The sequence below is a fragment of the Bubalus kerabau genome, chromosome 13, assembly GCF_029407905.1.
Source record: "Bubalus kerabau isolate K-KA32 ecotype Philippines breed swamp buffalo chromosome 13, PCC_UOA_SB_1v2, whole genome shotgun sequence".
Classification (NCBI taxonomy): Eukaryota; Metazoa; Chordata; class Mammalia; order Artiodactyla; family Bovidae; genus Bubalus; species Bubalus kerabau.
The window spans coordinates 10,950,707-10,966,125 of NC_073636.1; the positions used below are offsets into that span (position 1 = coordinate 10,950,707).

The 15,419-nt window shown below is 41.5% G+C and overlaps 1 long non-coding RNA gene across 2 annotated transcripts; it reads right to left on the reverse strand.

The window, feature by feature from the left end:
• Window positions 1–1,131: 1,131 nt before the first annotated feature.
• On the reverse strand, window positions 1,132–14,732 carry LOC129625320 (uncharacterized). Of its 2 annotated transcripts, none has more exons than XR_008701343.1 (3): window positions 14,606–14,732; window positions 4,608–4,737; window positions 1,132–1,298 (listed from the first exon to the last, which is right to left on the reverse strand). It is a non-coding gene; the product is annotated as an uncharacterized LOC129625320 (long non-coding RNA). The 2 variants fall into 2 exon arrangements; XR_008701344.1 differs by lacking the exon at window positions 1,132–1,298 and adding an exon at window positions 3,882–4,087.
• Window positions 14,733–15,419: the final 687 nt, after the last annotated feature.

The window sequence follows — 15,419 nt, forward strand, 5'->3', positions numbered from 1 at the left end:
TTTTATTTTCTTGGATTCCAAAATCACCACCACCAGTGATTGCAGCCATGAATTAAAAGACTCTTGCTCCTTGGAAGGAAAGCTATGACAAACCTGCTGCTGCTGCTGCTAAGTTGCTTCAGTCGTGTCCGACTCTGTGCGACCCCAGAGACAGCAGCCCACCAGGTTCCCCGGTCCCTGGGATTCTCCAGGCAAGAACACTGGAGTGGGTTGCCATTTCCTTCTCCAATGCATGAAAGTGACAAGTGAAAGTTAAGTCGCTCAGTCATGTCCGACTCCTAGCGACCCCATGGACTGCAGCCCACCAGGCCTCTCCGTCCATGGGATTTTCCAGGCAAGAGTACTGGAGTGGGGTGCCATTGTCTTCTCCGATGACAAACCTAGACAGCATATTAAGAAGCAGAGACACTACTTTGCTGACAAAGGTCCGCAGAGTCAAAGTTATGGTTTTTCCAGTAGTTGGGTATAGATGTGAGAGTTGGACCATAAAGAAGGCTGAGTGCTGAAGAACAGATGCTTTCGAACTGTGGTGCTGGAGAAGATGCTTGAGAATCCCTTGGACTGCAAGGAGATCAGACCAGTCAATCCTAAAGGAAATCAACCCTGAATATTCATTGGAAGGACTGATGCTGAAGCTCCAACACTTTGGCCACCTGATAGGAAGAGCCAACTCAGTGGAAAAGACCCTGGGAATGCTGGGAATAATTGAGAGCAAGAGGAGAAGGAGGCAACAGAGGATGTGATGGTTGGATGGCATCACTGACTCAATGGACATCAACTTGAGCAAACTCCAGGAGATAGTGAAGCACAGAGAAACCTGGCATGCTGCAGTCCATGGGGTCACAAAGAGTCGGACATGACTTAGCGACTGAACAACAACATAAGATCTATAAGAGACGTAATACCTGTAAAAGAAGAGATGAGGCCTTCTCTGCTCATCGTTGAACCTTTTCTATTTACATACAACCAATATTTACCAAATGATGCTATTGACTGACTCATGTCCACCAACCTCCTCCAATTTCTATGTTGAAGCCCTAATTCTCAATATGACTGACTATATTGGGAGATAGGCCCTTTAAAGAGATAATTAAGGTTAAATGAATTCATAAAGGTGGGGCCTTAAATCAACTGGATTGGTGTCCTTTTAAGAAGAGGAAGAAACACCAGGGTTGTATAAGCAGGAGGAACGACCATGTGAGGACATAGCAAGGAGGCTGCCAACTGCAAGCCAAAGAGAGGCCTCAGGAAAAAACAACCTTGCCAACACCTTAAACTTGGGTCTCCAGGCTCCAGAACTGTGAAGAAATAAATTTCTCTTGTTAGTCTCCTCATCTGTGATTTTGTTACGACAGCCCTAGCAAACAAATGCCTAGTGAGTGTGCTAGATGTTTTTACACGTCGTTTGATTAAATTATCACATCCGGGACATTCCTGGAACCATCTTCTGCTGGCTTGTGAGAGCCAACTTAAAATTTTAGGAATTTTGTGAGCTGATTTTTAGGACATCCATTATTAAAAATTAAGCTATGTATGTGTTAGTCACTCAATCAGGTCTGACCCTTTGCAACCCAATGGAGTGTAGCCCATTAGGTGTCTCTGTCCATGGGATTCTCCAGGCAAAAATACTGGAGTGGGTTGCCATTCCCTTCTCCAGGGGATCTTCCTGACCCAGAAATCAAACCCAGGCCTCCTGCCATTATAGGCAGATTCTTTACCGTCCAAAATTGTGGCAAAAATTAAGCTATGTTAAGCTGCCATCTAAGGGGTCACACAGAGTTGGACACAACTGAAGCGACATAGCAGCAGCAGCAGCAACTTAAAATGAAACAAATTATATTTTTAAAAGATGATGAATTTGCAAAACTCAATACATCCTAATTATTTTACTACATATTACTATTATCTGTGTCCTTGAATTTATGTCTGTTGTATCTGAATGGAGGAAATACTGCATAACAGCATGCTCCCACGGGTTGACAGTTTGAAACAGGCCAGGTTGGGGATATTTACACCATGGAAATGGGCAAACTGTACAAGTCAGGGTTTTTTGCCATGCTGATAGTTGTTAAACATTTACCAACATATCTCTGACCATAATAATCTCACAAAGAAAGCCATCTAATTCCAGATTTATAATTGAGGAAACTCTGGCCACTAAAACACAAGACTCAAGCAAGAAACAGGCCCAATGGTTCCTGCACTGAGGCTCTTGGCATGATACCACACTGCCTCTCTGTGCACTAGGGAGGAACTGCTCTCGCTCTGCATCTCAATGCCAGGCTGCCCAGCAGAAATCTGATTGAAAGGGCTTGTGTGCTGAGGGTCTAGGCCCCGCCTCGTAAATTTCTCTGCCCAGCATGGGCATTGTGTCATTCTACTACCCAGGAGAAAGAAAGATTTATAGCCACTTGCTATAAATCCCAAGGTGCTAGGAGAAAGCTCTGGGTGAAGCACTCTTTCACAACCACAATCTGCAGTCTGTTGCAAAGGACTTTAATTGCTTCACGGTACAGGACTTGCCTGTGTGTGTCTGCAGCATGGTAAGGCTAACGGGGAGCTGAGTCCAGGAACCTGTGGAGTTGGGAGCAGTGGCCTGACCATTCAGAGATGGATGTACAGAAATGTGGACTGAAGACCCAGCAGGGAGTCTTCAAAATAGCCCTCAGAGAAGCTTCTTTGATGAGCTGAGGTGATTCAGCGGCTTCTGCACCGTGCATTCACGCTCTTAAATCACACAGCTTTGCAGGCATTGTAGGACATCTCCCACCATGCAGTTAAAAGAAATGTGCTCGCTGCAGCAGCATTAACGATCCACTACCAGTTATTTTGCTCAGGTACCTTCATTTTAAGGGACAATTCGATTTTTGTTGTTATAGATTATTGGATGCACACAGGTTTAAATAGGCTAATTATTGAACCACTCCAAAAAGAATCTCAGTCAAGTCATTTTCCCTGGAGAATATATCCAGGAAACCGTTGAAGACTTTAAATGTGTTATTTTAACCTCCACAATCCAGAAGGACTAAAGCCCAATTCACCTAGGCTGTGGGTGTGAACCTCCTGGAGAGCTTTAGAAACCTTGATGCCTATAGCTCACCACCCAGAGATGCTGACTGAAGGGGTCTGGTCTGGCTGTTTGAATGTTTTAAAGCTCCCCAGAAGACTCTGTGCACTGCCAAGTTGGAAATGACTATTTTAAACCTTTGTATCTCAAAGTGTGGTTGATCTGTGGACCAGCAGCATCAGGGAACCTGTTGTGTGAGTGTGAATGTCACTCAGTTGTGTCGGATTCTTTGCCATCCTATGGGGCATAGCCCGCCAGACTCCTCTGTGGGATTTCCCAGGCAAAAATACTAGAACGGGTTGCCAGTCCCTTCCCCAGGGGAACTTCCCAAGCCAGGGATCAAACCCAGGTCTCCTGCATTGCAGGCAGATTCTTTACCATCTCAGCTACCAGGGAGTCTGTTAGAAATGGAGAATTCTGGGACTTCCCTTGAGGTCAAATGGATAAAGACCTGTGCTTCCAATGCAGGGGGTGCAGGTTTGACCCCTGGATGGAAAACTAAGATCCCCCATGATGTGAGGCATGGCCAGAAAAACAATGGAGAATTTCCCCCAGATACATTGAATCAATCTGTATTTTGATACAGTCTCTAGATGATTCCCTGCTGGTTCAGTCGGTAAAGCATCTGCCCGCAATGTGGGAGACCCAGGTTTGATCCCCTGGAGAAGGAAATGGCAACCCACTCCAGGACTCTTGCCTAGAAAATTCCATGGACTGGAGCCTTGGCTACAGTCCATGGGGTCACCAAGAGTCAGACATGACTGAGCAACTCCACTCGCTTCACTAGATGATTCAATTGTGCAGGCCAAGTTGAGATTGTCTAGAACCCAGAAAAAAACAATAGAGTCTAATCTTGTGACGGACACGGCTCATCTTCCTTAATTCAGACTAGAAATATTTTTTCCTCATTCCTCATATCCAGTTAGGTATCAAGTCTTGTTGATTTTCTTTCCAAATAAGTCTTTATTGTGTCTCACAAGCTTGTCCCTTGCCAGCCCCTTCCAACTTTCTTGAGGGCAGCTGCTGAAAAAAAATCTTTTCACTACATCTGCTCAAAAAATTCCCATGGACCCCCTATATCCCATCATTTCAGATGTGAATTTCTCTACCTGAATCCAAGGCCATCCTGCATCTGGCTCCAGGCGACCTGTCTAATGATATCCCCCGTGTGTCCCTCTGGTGCCAGCTGGCCTTTTCACCAATTATAATATGCCAGCCAGTTCCTCTTGATGTTGGCTCCTGGAAAGCCATTCCTTTGCCATCTTCCCTGTGTCCTTCCAAACCTCATTCATTTTTCAAGGCTATTTCTTTTTGCTCTGAATGCCTCCAGCACTGATAACCTGACATATTTATTAGCTCCTCATCTCAGATTGGTCACCAATTTTCATGCCCCTCATCCAAGCTGAGCATGGAGTGCCAAAACAGAAAATGTACCCTGGAGATTAACTCAGCTTCTTTCTGTTAAGAATAGGCATGGCCTCCCTCCTTCCCCCTGAGAAGGCACCCGAACTGATGCCACCCCATGACCCCATATGATTACCATTTGCTCCCAGCACTGAGGTCCAGCTTGGGGGTTTTTTGCCTCTTCCATCAGGCTAGGAGGCCTCAGGTTCAGTCAGGCAGGCTCTCTGGGTCCAGTGCTGTCCCCATTAATTTAGCAGATCACCGTGCTGGGAGGTGGTGGTGGAGGTGGGTGGAAAGAGGCAGAGACGGCGATGATTCACAGAGTAACAGCAATAATAACTCACGTGCATGGAGGGCTGTCTCTATGCTAAGCACGATTCCAAGTGTTTTATATATTATTATTTTATTTCAAAAAAACCTTTTTGCTATAAAATAAAACGTAGACAGAAAATCAAATAAAACAGACAATGAGCTATTACAAAGCAAATGCCCTTGTGAACACCACGCACCTCAATGAACAGAACCTCCCTAGTGACTATGGATCCCACAGTCTCATCCCAATTAGGATGTCTTGTTTCCTTTCCCCATAAAACAAAACCATTATTTTAACTTTTTAAAAACTGTGGTAAAATACAATAGCACAAAATTTACCATGTTTAGTGTGCAATTCAGCTGCATTACATACATTTACATTTTTGTTCAACCATCACCATTCTCCATCTACAGACCTTTTTCATCTTTCCTTGTTGAAATTCTGTCCTCATTAAACAATACCCCAGGCCCCCCTCCCCTTAGTTCTTTGCAACCACAATTCCCTTTCTGTCTCTATGAATTTGACTATTCTAGGTCTTTCATATAAACTCATGCAGTATTTATCGTTCTTTCACTTAGCATCATGGCTTTAAGTTTCTTCCAGGTTACAGCAAGTTTCAGGATTTCCTTCCTTCTTATGACTGAATAATATTCCACTGTATGTATGTAGCACATTTTGTCTATCCATTCATTTTGTTGATGGACACTGGGGTTGCTTCTGACTTTGGCTATTGTGAATAACATTACTATAAACATGGCATATGTATGCATATGTACAAATATGTATCTTGACTTTCATAGTAAACACTTTTTAAATACTTTTATCGGGCTCCCCTGATGGCTCAGTGGTCAAGAATCCACCTGCCAATGCAGGAGACAGGGATGTGATCCCTGGTCTGGAAAGATCCCACATGCTATGGAGCAGTTAAGCCAATGCACTACAGCTATTGAGCCTGTGATCTAGAGCCCAGGGACTGCAGCTATTGAGCCCGCACAGCCTAGAGCCCCCTGCTGCACAACAAAAGAAGCCGCCACGGTGAGAAGCCTGTGCACGCAACTAGAGAGTGGCCCCCACTCACTACACCTAGAGAAAAGCCTGTGCAGCAATGAAGACCCAGCACAGCCAAAATAAATTAGTTAATTAATATTTTAAATAAATTTATTTAAAAAATAGTTTTATCATCCCATTGTGCATATCCAAGCACTTTAATTTGGTCTTGACTATTTCTTACAATTTTGATACACTATTTCTTTTAATTCTCTTTTAATATACACTTTAAAAATGTTATTTCTTATACTGGCAAACCCTATGCATTAGGTATTGGGTTGGCCCAAAATTTCATTCAGGTTCTTCTGTAAGATGTTATGGAAAAACCCAAATGAACTTTTTGGCCAACCCAATATTACTACTGCCCTATTATGCAGATGAGGACACTGAGGTTTCTCAAGGCCAAAAAGCTAGAAGGTAGTGGAATCAGAATTAAGATACAAATACACGGATTCCCATAAATGCTTTTTCAGCTGCACTGGTCATTTTTTATAACTTTAGTTTCATTACATTAGTACAGTTATTCAAGATGCATATTAGCGTCACTTGGACAGCTTTAAAAACAAAATCATGAACTAATTAAACCAATTAAATTTGTTGCTTGTGGGACTCCAGTATGTTTGAAAGCCTCTGTGATGAGGTGACATTTGGGCTGAAATCCAAATGTCAAGAAGGAACCCTCAAGGATCAAGTCAAAGAAAGTAGATTCCAAGCAGACAGATCAGCAAGTGTAAATGCCCTTAGGTGAGGAGACAGGTTCACTCAAAGAACAGAAGAGTTAATGTGGCTGGACCTGGCTGACAGGAGAGAACAGGAGAGGCAGGGAAAGGTACGAGGGTCAGTCCTGTTGCCTGTGGTAGGGCATCTGGGTTTTAAGTAAATGCAATAAAGAGGAAGTCACTGAACAGTATCAGGCAGAAAAGCAGCATGACGTGAGGTGCATTTTAGGGGAGTCATGATGCCTGCTGGGTGAAAATTGGATTGTGGGGAGCAAGAGTGCTGGATGCAGTTAGGAAACAGAAGAATCTTGAGTAGGATGGTAGAGGCTTGCAAGGGTGTGGCAGGTGCATGGAGAGAAGAGGACAAGCTTGGAAAACAGAAACCAGTCAACAGAGGCGGCGTTTTTCAGTCTTCAGAACTCAGTATTATGAGCTTCTCAGATGAAATGTGCCCTTAACACAAACACCCTATAAATACATAATGACATGGCTATCATTACATGTGATATCTCACCTCATCATTTTTTAAATTTAAGTGGAGAGAAATGGGAAGTTGATTAAATTATTCTAACTTTTGAAATCCTTTGAGGATTGATGATTCCAAAAGGAAATTACTATGTTTGGTGATGAAAGTTCCAAGTTTTTCATTTATGGACCAATTAAAACAGGGAGTAATGTTCCAAGTAGACCCTTCCCTTCCTTCTTTAGAGAATTAATTCTTAAGAGAATTAATTAATCAGTGATGTCACTATGGTAGAAACAAAGAGGTCAGTGTAACATGACTTGGGTAGAGGGTGAGTTGCTTTCCATACTGAATGCAGTTGAAAATATAGTCAGTGGCAGGACCTGCCTTTTGAGTGTGTGTTCTCTCTTCTGGGCTTGCTTTATGGCTAATCCGATGTCATTTAGCACCATACTCCTGGAACTCAATAAACAGTGTATCCGACAGGATGAATATCATATAAAAATATTGTGATTAAAGCTGTTTCCTTTGGGCACAGCCTCACTTCTGTGGCATGCTTGCCATAAATACTGAATGACTCTCATCGTGAGAAAACACCAGACAAAACCAAATCATCCTCTTCAAAATGTCAAGGTTGTAAAGAACAAAGAAAGGCTGAGGAACTACTCCAGATTAAAGAGAAATGTCAACTATATGCAATGTTTGACCAGAGATGAAAGAACACAATTGAGAGAATTGCTGTAATTTGAATACAGGCTGTCTATTTGATAATCATATTTTATCAATGTAGTAAAACAACCAGGAATTGATAATGGTATTGTAATTACAGAAGGGAATGCCCTCCTTCTTAGGATATGTGGGCTAAAGTATTTACAGGTAAAGGGTTATGATGTCTGAAGTTCTGAAGTGGTTCAGCAAGATTAAAAAAAAAAAAAGACACAGGAAAAAATGCATAGATATGTGAGGCAAAATATTGGGTTGGACAAAAAGTTCAGTTTTTTCCATAACATTTTATGAAAAAAAACCAAATGAATATTTGGCCAACCTAATACTTTTGGCAAATCTAGACAAAAGGTATGCAGGTCTTCATTGTTTCATTTCTGAAATTCTTCTATACATTTGAAATACATGGCTTAAATAGAACGTTTTAAAATTAAATAAAAAGAAAAAGCCATTTTCCTTTATAAGTCTGACTATTGTTTCTACATTGGATAAACACCAAAATTTCTAATTGTGACTGCTCACACACAACGAAACCACAAAAGCACAAGGAGAAACTGCCCAGAAATCCCAGCAGAAGGTTCTGGAATTATTCCCATCCAGTCTGCATGCTGACATCTGAATCCATTCTGTCCCATATGTAGTCCCCGTTCTTCTGCCTTCCAGAACTTTTCAGGATCTCTCTGTTCTCCCTCTATGATTTGTGATTATTCTCTGGTTTTCTCCCCTCTGCAACTCTCTGAGTATCTGACAGTCTTGCATTCTGCTCTGGGAATCATTTTTTATTTTAGCACCTTAAAAAAAAGTCACCTGCAGTGAATCCCTATGGTGCCCTTACAGACACTCCACACAGTGATTTACGTGCTGGGGCTCCAAGACTGGAAGGGTGCCCCACAAGGTATCCCAGAGGGACAGGGCAGCAAGAAGGGCTGCAGGGAGGAATGCTGAAGGAGGGCTGCCAAGAAGCTGCAGGAGCCACGGCCTCTGATGTTTCTTTCTACGGAGCTGCACTTGGATCCAAGGGAGCCTAGTTCCCATCTTAGCTGTTTCAGGGTCCAGCTCTGTGACCTTGAACTACTTTCTTACTCTCACTCTCCTCAGCAGTCAAATAATCAAACTCAAGATACTTAGGCTTAAAATTATTGACCTTTCAGATTCTCTGATTCATTATGACCCTTCAGATTCTCTGATTCAACTCCCTCCTCATGACACCATATGGTGTTGCAATCTGATGACTGTCCATGAGACATGAAATAATAGATTAATCAGTGAAACGTGATGAGCAGTTTCTATGAGCCCAGGCTTGTTCACAATGATTATAACTCAGAGTCCTGAGTCAAGCAGATTTACTTTCAAATACTGGTTCCTTCAGTTCTTACTTGCTCTCAGAATTTGCTCTCAGTAAATGGACAAGTCATTTACTCTGCCTAAAAGCTCAGTTGTCTCATCTGTAAAATGGGAACTGTTTAACAGTACTTGTTCTAAAAGGTTATTGAGAAGATTAATGAAATAATGCATATGGTACCACATAATGAGTATTCATTAAAAACAGTATTTCTAAATACTATTAATAATATTCTATTAGAATGTAAGAAGAATCCCTTGGACTTCCTAGATGGTCCAGTGGTTGAGACCTGCCAATGCAAGGGACACGGGTTCGATCCCTTGCCACATGCGGCAGAGCAGCTAAGCCGGCGCACCATGACTCCTGAAGCCTGCATGCCTGGAGCTAGCGCTCCACCACGCAAGAAGCCACCCCAGTGAGAAGCCCATCACTGCGGCAAGAGAGAAGCCCCCACTCACTGCAACTAGAGAAAACCAAGACCCAGCGCAGCCCTAAATAATTAAAAAATAATAATTCAAATAATTTAATAATTGACCCAGCACAGCCCTAAATAATTAAAAAAAAACTCTTTCGTCCACGATACTCTGATTGAAGTTACATGACTGAAGTTTATTTAACAACCCAACAGCAATGCAGAAAGATAAGAAATTTAGTGATAAAGTCTATGTGGCAGAGACAAACAAGGTTTTAATAGGTGAAAGAGAAAGTTTTGGCCAGGATTGGAATTATTCTTGGCTTAAATATTCAAGGTACTACTAAGTATGGAATAAGAAAAATATATGTGTAAAATCTTTATTTTAAAATGTATTAAATGTAAAACCAATACACAGATGCATCGAACTTAAAAAAATAATTTCAGGTAATATAGAGTTATAAAAAGTATTATTTAACCAAGTCTCACTATCCTCCACAGATATAATCACTGTTATCAGTTGGGATGAGTTCTTTAAAAGGCTGTGTCCTTCTATTTATTTTTGTTTACAAATTCTAAAGCTAGGAAATAAAGGGCCTAGTGTTTGTGACTGTTGTGTTGGTTAGTTGTTCCTTTTATCCATATGGAATATCTCCTGGGTCCAGTGATTAAGACTTGGAGCTTAAGACTCTGAGCTTCCAGTTCAGCGGGAGTGGCTCCAGTCCTTGGCTGGGGAATTAGGAACCTACACACTGTGTGGCATTGTCCAGAAAAACTTCTCTCTCGTCCGTTTAATGCTTTCCAATTCTAAACTTGCCTAGAGATACTGATTTTCTGTTCTGTTTTGGTAGTGTTTACCTCCTATAGCTTTTATATCTACGTATTTTCAACCTTTTGACATGCTTATGCTATTGATACATCTCCTGTTAATAACACATCACTGGGCCTCTTCAACTTGAGTGATGTTTTTCTTTATTCTGTGATTTCTTTTTCTAGTATTGCTTTCGGAGCTCACACTCCATTCACTCTATTCTCTCCTAAAATTCTTTTTAGACGTTGGCACTTCTGGCTTGTTCCTTCAAACCCCTTAATTTTTCTTCTCTACCTCATAATTTTGTTTTTTGTCTTTTTATCCTGCTTTCTGGTAGGATTCCTCACCTTAATCTTTCAGGCCACTGATTTATGTTACACCAATGTCTAATGTGCTGCTCAAAACATTAGTTAGTTGTTAATTTCAAAAATATATTTTAAAAAAATTTCCTAGATCTCTAATTGAGCAGTTTTCATGGCTACAGTATCTTCTTAAATCTGTCTGAGAATAGGAATTATAATAATTCCAAAATCTTCTACCGTTTACCATCGTAACTCAGTTTCTTAATTTGTTGCATTTGGTGCCCCTTTTTCAGTTGCTGATTCATTCAAATATTTGCAGATTCTTGCTGATTTCCTATTGCCCTGGTTCTGGGAATACTTTGTCTTCACAGGGCAACCCTTTCAGGGATTCATAGATCTGCTTCCAGATGGGGTGGACCGCAGTCTCTTCAGGTCTGAGAGCAGCAGGTGGGCACAGGATGTGTTGCTGGGCAGGGCATACCACCTTCTGGACAGGAGCAATTTCCAAAACTTTTGGTCTCTATCCTCCTGAGTGTTGTCCCTCTCTCCCATCTAAATGCCAGATTCTTCTGCTCAGACTAATTCAGTCCTGTTGAGCTTATCTGTTTGCAGTGTCTCAGCTAGGTCCTCTTCCACTCCTGTCTTTGCCACCTCTAGGCTGGAAATGCCCCACATTTTATAGAAGTCCTTTCCTATATGAGTTTTCACTTTGCATGGTAAAATCTTATTTTCCTTCTAATCTACCAAAAATATCTCTTCTTGTTTTCCAATCTGATTATGTATTCATTTTTCAATATATATTTCTCCTATAATTTGTATTTTCGTGCAACAAGAAGAAATTACAGAATATTGTCAGGAGCCTGTGTCTTTCTGATCAGACTTTAAAAAACTGTTTTATAAGTTTTGTTCTCAGGGATAACAGGAAATAGTGTTGTATTTATTTATTACAAGGAGTTATCTTTATATTCTATCCGGGTTATATTTCAACTCCTTGAAAGCATATTGCATTATAGAGATGCTCTTGTTAGAAGAGAAATCTTTGAAGAATGCCAAGAGTTATCTTGGCAGAAATCCACAGTAAACAGAGCTCTGGCTCAAAAAAGACCACAATATGCAGTCTTCCAGATAAATGACCTGTAAGAGGAGGCACAGTTCTGCATCTGACATGTTGTGTGTGTGCGTGCGCGTGTGTAAGTCTGTGTGCTTTTGATAGAAAGTTTTATTTGCAATTTCATGCTAATTGTGACCAGTTATTAGCCAAGACTTGATATTAAATTAGGAAATAAGTATAAAGAGAACTTGTATCCATCCCATGAGGAAGATTCTCTTACAGAGAGAAAATAAAGTCTGATTTTTCCTTTTCCTCCATAAAATAGCAAATTCAGCATGAAGGTTCTGCTCTCGTATATAAAGATTAGTTTTTTTAAATGTCTATTTGGCTGCACCAGGTCTTAGTTGCAGCGTGTGGGATCTAGTTCCCTGAACCACCAGGGAAGGCTCAATTTCAAAAGAATCCTTTGACCATTTATTCTGCCTGCAACAGTCTGCTCCTCCCTCTTGAACTTGCTTCTGTGCTTATCATTCATTCTTTGATATTTAGTTGTAAGCAGGGTCCAACTCTTTTGTGACCCCATGAACTATAGCCCGCCAGGCTCCTCTGTTCATGGGATTTCCCAGGCAAGATGACTGGGGTGGGTTGCCATTTCCTTCTCCAGGGGAATCTTCCTGACCCAGGGATCAAACCCACATCTCTTGCATTGGCAGGCGGATTCTTTACCACTGAGCCACCAGGGAAGCCCCATCATTCATTCTTACATTCACTGTATTAGCTAACTTTCGTTTTGCAATGAACCACCCTTCCTATCATGGGGCTTAAAACAAGTCATTCATCTAGCTCAAGCACTGACCAGGTGCTCTTCTGTCTGGGTGAGGCTTGGCTGAACTCAGCTGGCCTCATTCATGCATCTGTAGTCAGTGGATGATTTGGCCAAGGGCTGCCTGGGCTATTGGCAGAGGTGATAGAAAAGCTGGTCTGACTGATCCACTCTCTTATCAGCCTGCATGCTAGCTTCCACTGCTTCAAGAGGAGGCTGGGCCCCAACAGCAGAAAGAGGGTAAAACCCAAAGCATGAACCCCCTTGAGGCCTGAGCTAGCCTCACACTTGTTAATATCCCATTGTTTAAAAACCATCACTCACAAGGTAAAGACTATATCAAAGAGTGAAAGAATTTATGGCCATTTTGCAATCTACCAACGCATTTTAATTGAATCTATGAATTCAGTTCCGCCAGACACATTGAAGATTTCTCCACAAAATTTAAGTGATTAAGAGAAGAATATCGTGGAGAAATTACAGCAATTACTTAGTAATTTCTTATTCTGAAATATCATAAGATTGGGTAGGAAAACTGAGTTCCAGACTCAGTCCACCATTTTTTTTTAATCAGTGTGACTTTGGATAAACCATATAGGTTCAGAATTAGATTTCGTGGATCACAATAAACTGTGGAAAATTCTGAAAGACATAGGAATATCAGACCACCTGACCTGCCTCTTGAGAAACCTATATGCAGGTCAGGAAGCAACAGTTAGAACTGGACATGGAACAACAGACTGGTTCCAAATAGGAAAAGGAGTACGTCAAGGCTGTACATTGTCACCCTGCTTATTTAACTTATATGCAGAGTACATCATGAGAAACGTTGGGCTGGATGAAGCATAAGCTGGAATCAAGATTGCTGGGAGAAATATCAATAACCTCAGATATGCAGATGACACCACCCTTATGGCAGAAAGGGAAGAGGAACTAAAGAGCCTCTTGATGAAAGTGAAAGAGGAGACTGAAAAAGTTGGCTTAAAGCTCAACATTCAGAAAACGAAGATCATGGCATCCGGTCCCATCACTTCATGGCAAATAGATGGGGAAACAGTGGCTGACTTTTTTTTGGGCTCCAAAATCACTGCAGATGGTGATTGCAGCCATGAAATTAAAAGACGCTTACTCCTTGGAAGGAAAGTTATGATCAACCTAGACAGCATATTCAAAAGCAGAGACATTACTTTCTCAACAAAGGTCTGTCTAGTCAAGGCTATGGTTTTTCCAGTAGTCATGTATGGATGTGAGAGTTGGACTGTGAAGAAAGCTGAGTACCAAAGAACCATGCTTTTGAACTGTGGTGCTGGAGAAGACTCTCGAGAGTCCCTTGGACTGCAAGGAGATCCAAACAGTCCATCCTAAAGGAGATCAGTCCTGGGTGTTCATTGGAAGGACTGATGTTGAAGCTGAAACTCCAATACTTTGGCCACCTAATGTGAAGAGCTGACTCATTTGAAAAGACCCTGATGCTGGGAAAGATTGAGGGCAGGAGGAGTAGGAGATGACAGAGGATGAGATGGTTGGATTACATCACCAACTCAATGGACATGAGTTTGGGTAGGCTCTGGGAGTTGGTGATGGACAGGGAGGCCTGGCATGCTGCAGTCCATGGGGTCACAGAGTCAGACACGACTGAGCGACTGAACTGAACTGAACATTTAAAATGAAGGAGTTGGATGGGAATATCTTGGAGGCTGCTCTTCTCACTCCATTATTAATGAAAAGAAATCTGACATAAGTTATATAAAAGCAAACACACTCTTTATCTGGGAGAATTTACATAAACAAAAATTCTTCCACACCCAGCAAAAGTATAGGAATTTCTATTCCAAGAATATAAGCCCTAAGTGTTCCCAGATTTGGCCTGTGGATACTTAATCCCCAAAGAAAAACTTAAATCTCTCTTCCTCCGACCTGTCCACTTAGTCTTTGACTAGATTTCCTATGAAGAGATCAAAGCAGTGGACTTGAGCCTGACCTTCTTGCCTGCTGTGCTGTCTTACCTCGAGTTAACCTTGACCTCACTGAGACAGACCATGTCCTTTACCTTCTTTTTGCTCCTAGTAGTTGGTGTCACATGTCAATCATCAATAAACATTGGTTGAATGAATGAAATAAAACTAACCTGATTTTCCATAGTGAGTAGATTCTGCATATGTTTCTTTGTGAGTTGCTTTGTTATGGCCATGGGAGTGGGAATGTACTTCGCTCTGTAAAATGGAGTAGGCCTTGTGTTCTCCAGAACATGAGTCAGAGATCCCTTTATCATTGGAGTAGGAAGTGGTGAGGAAATCAGAGTTCAGCCACCACCTGGAATCACTGATCTGGAGCTGCTACAGGCCCTTGAACCTCAGTTCTACAAGGTTGAGCCTTCTCAACAGAAGGGAGACAAGTCCATCCACGGAGCCCTGTTGATCTACATATGTATGCCCTGGCCCATCCCCCATCATCGGACAGCGCACCAGGACGAAAACGGTGGTGGGGGGGGTTGGAGCAGGGAGGGAATACGGCTTCATGTTCTCCCAAGAAAACCAGCATTTGGATAATCAGCAGGTAACCAGCATTTTTTTTTTTTTAAGTAGTTGACTTGCCATCCAAGGTCTGTCATTACTTTATCCTGGGTTTTGGCCAAGATTATCTCTGAAAGTTTTCATCTTTTAAGATGGAAATAAGCAAACTCATATTGAAAATGAGACTTCTTCCATTTATCTTAAATAAACAACAATACAACAACAAAATTCAGCAAAGAAAAAAAATCCTTGTCATTTTCATTGACTCAAGAGTTATTAAATTTAATGCAAGATAACTTATTGATTAACCCAGTGAAGTCGGTACTAGAAACCAGTCTTGCAGAGGGAAAAAAATATCTGATTTGGAAACTTTATATTCAAGAGATTCATGTTCATTTTAAACCTCAAGTTGTGACTACTAATGAAAAA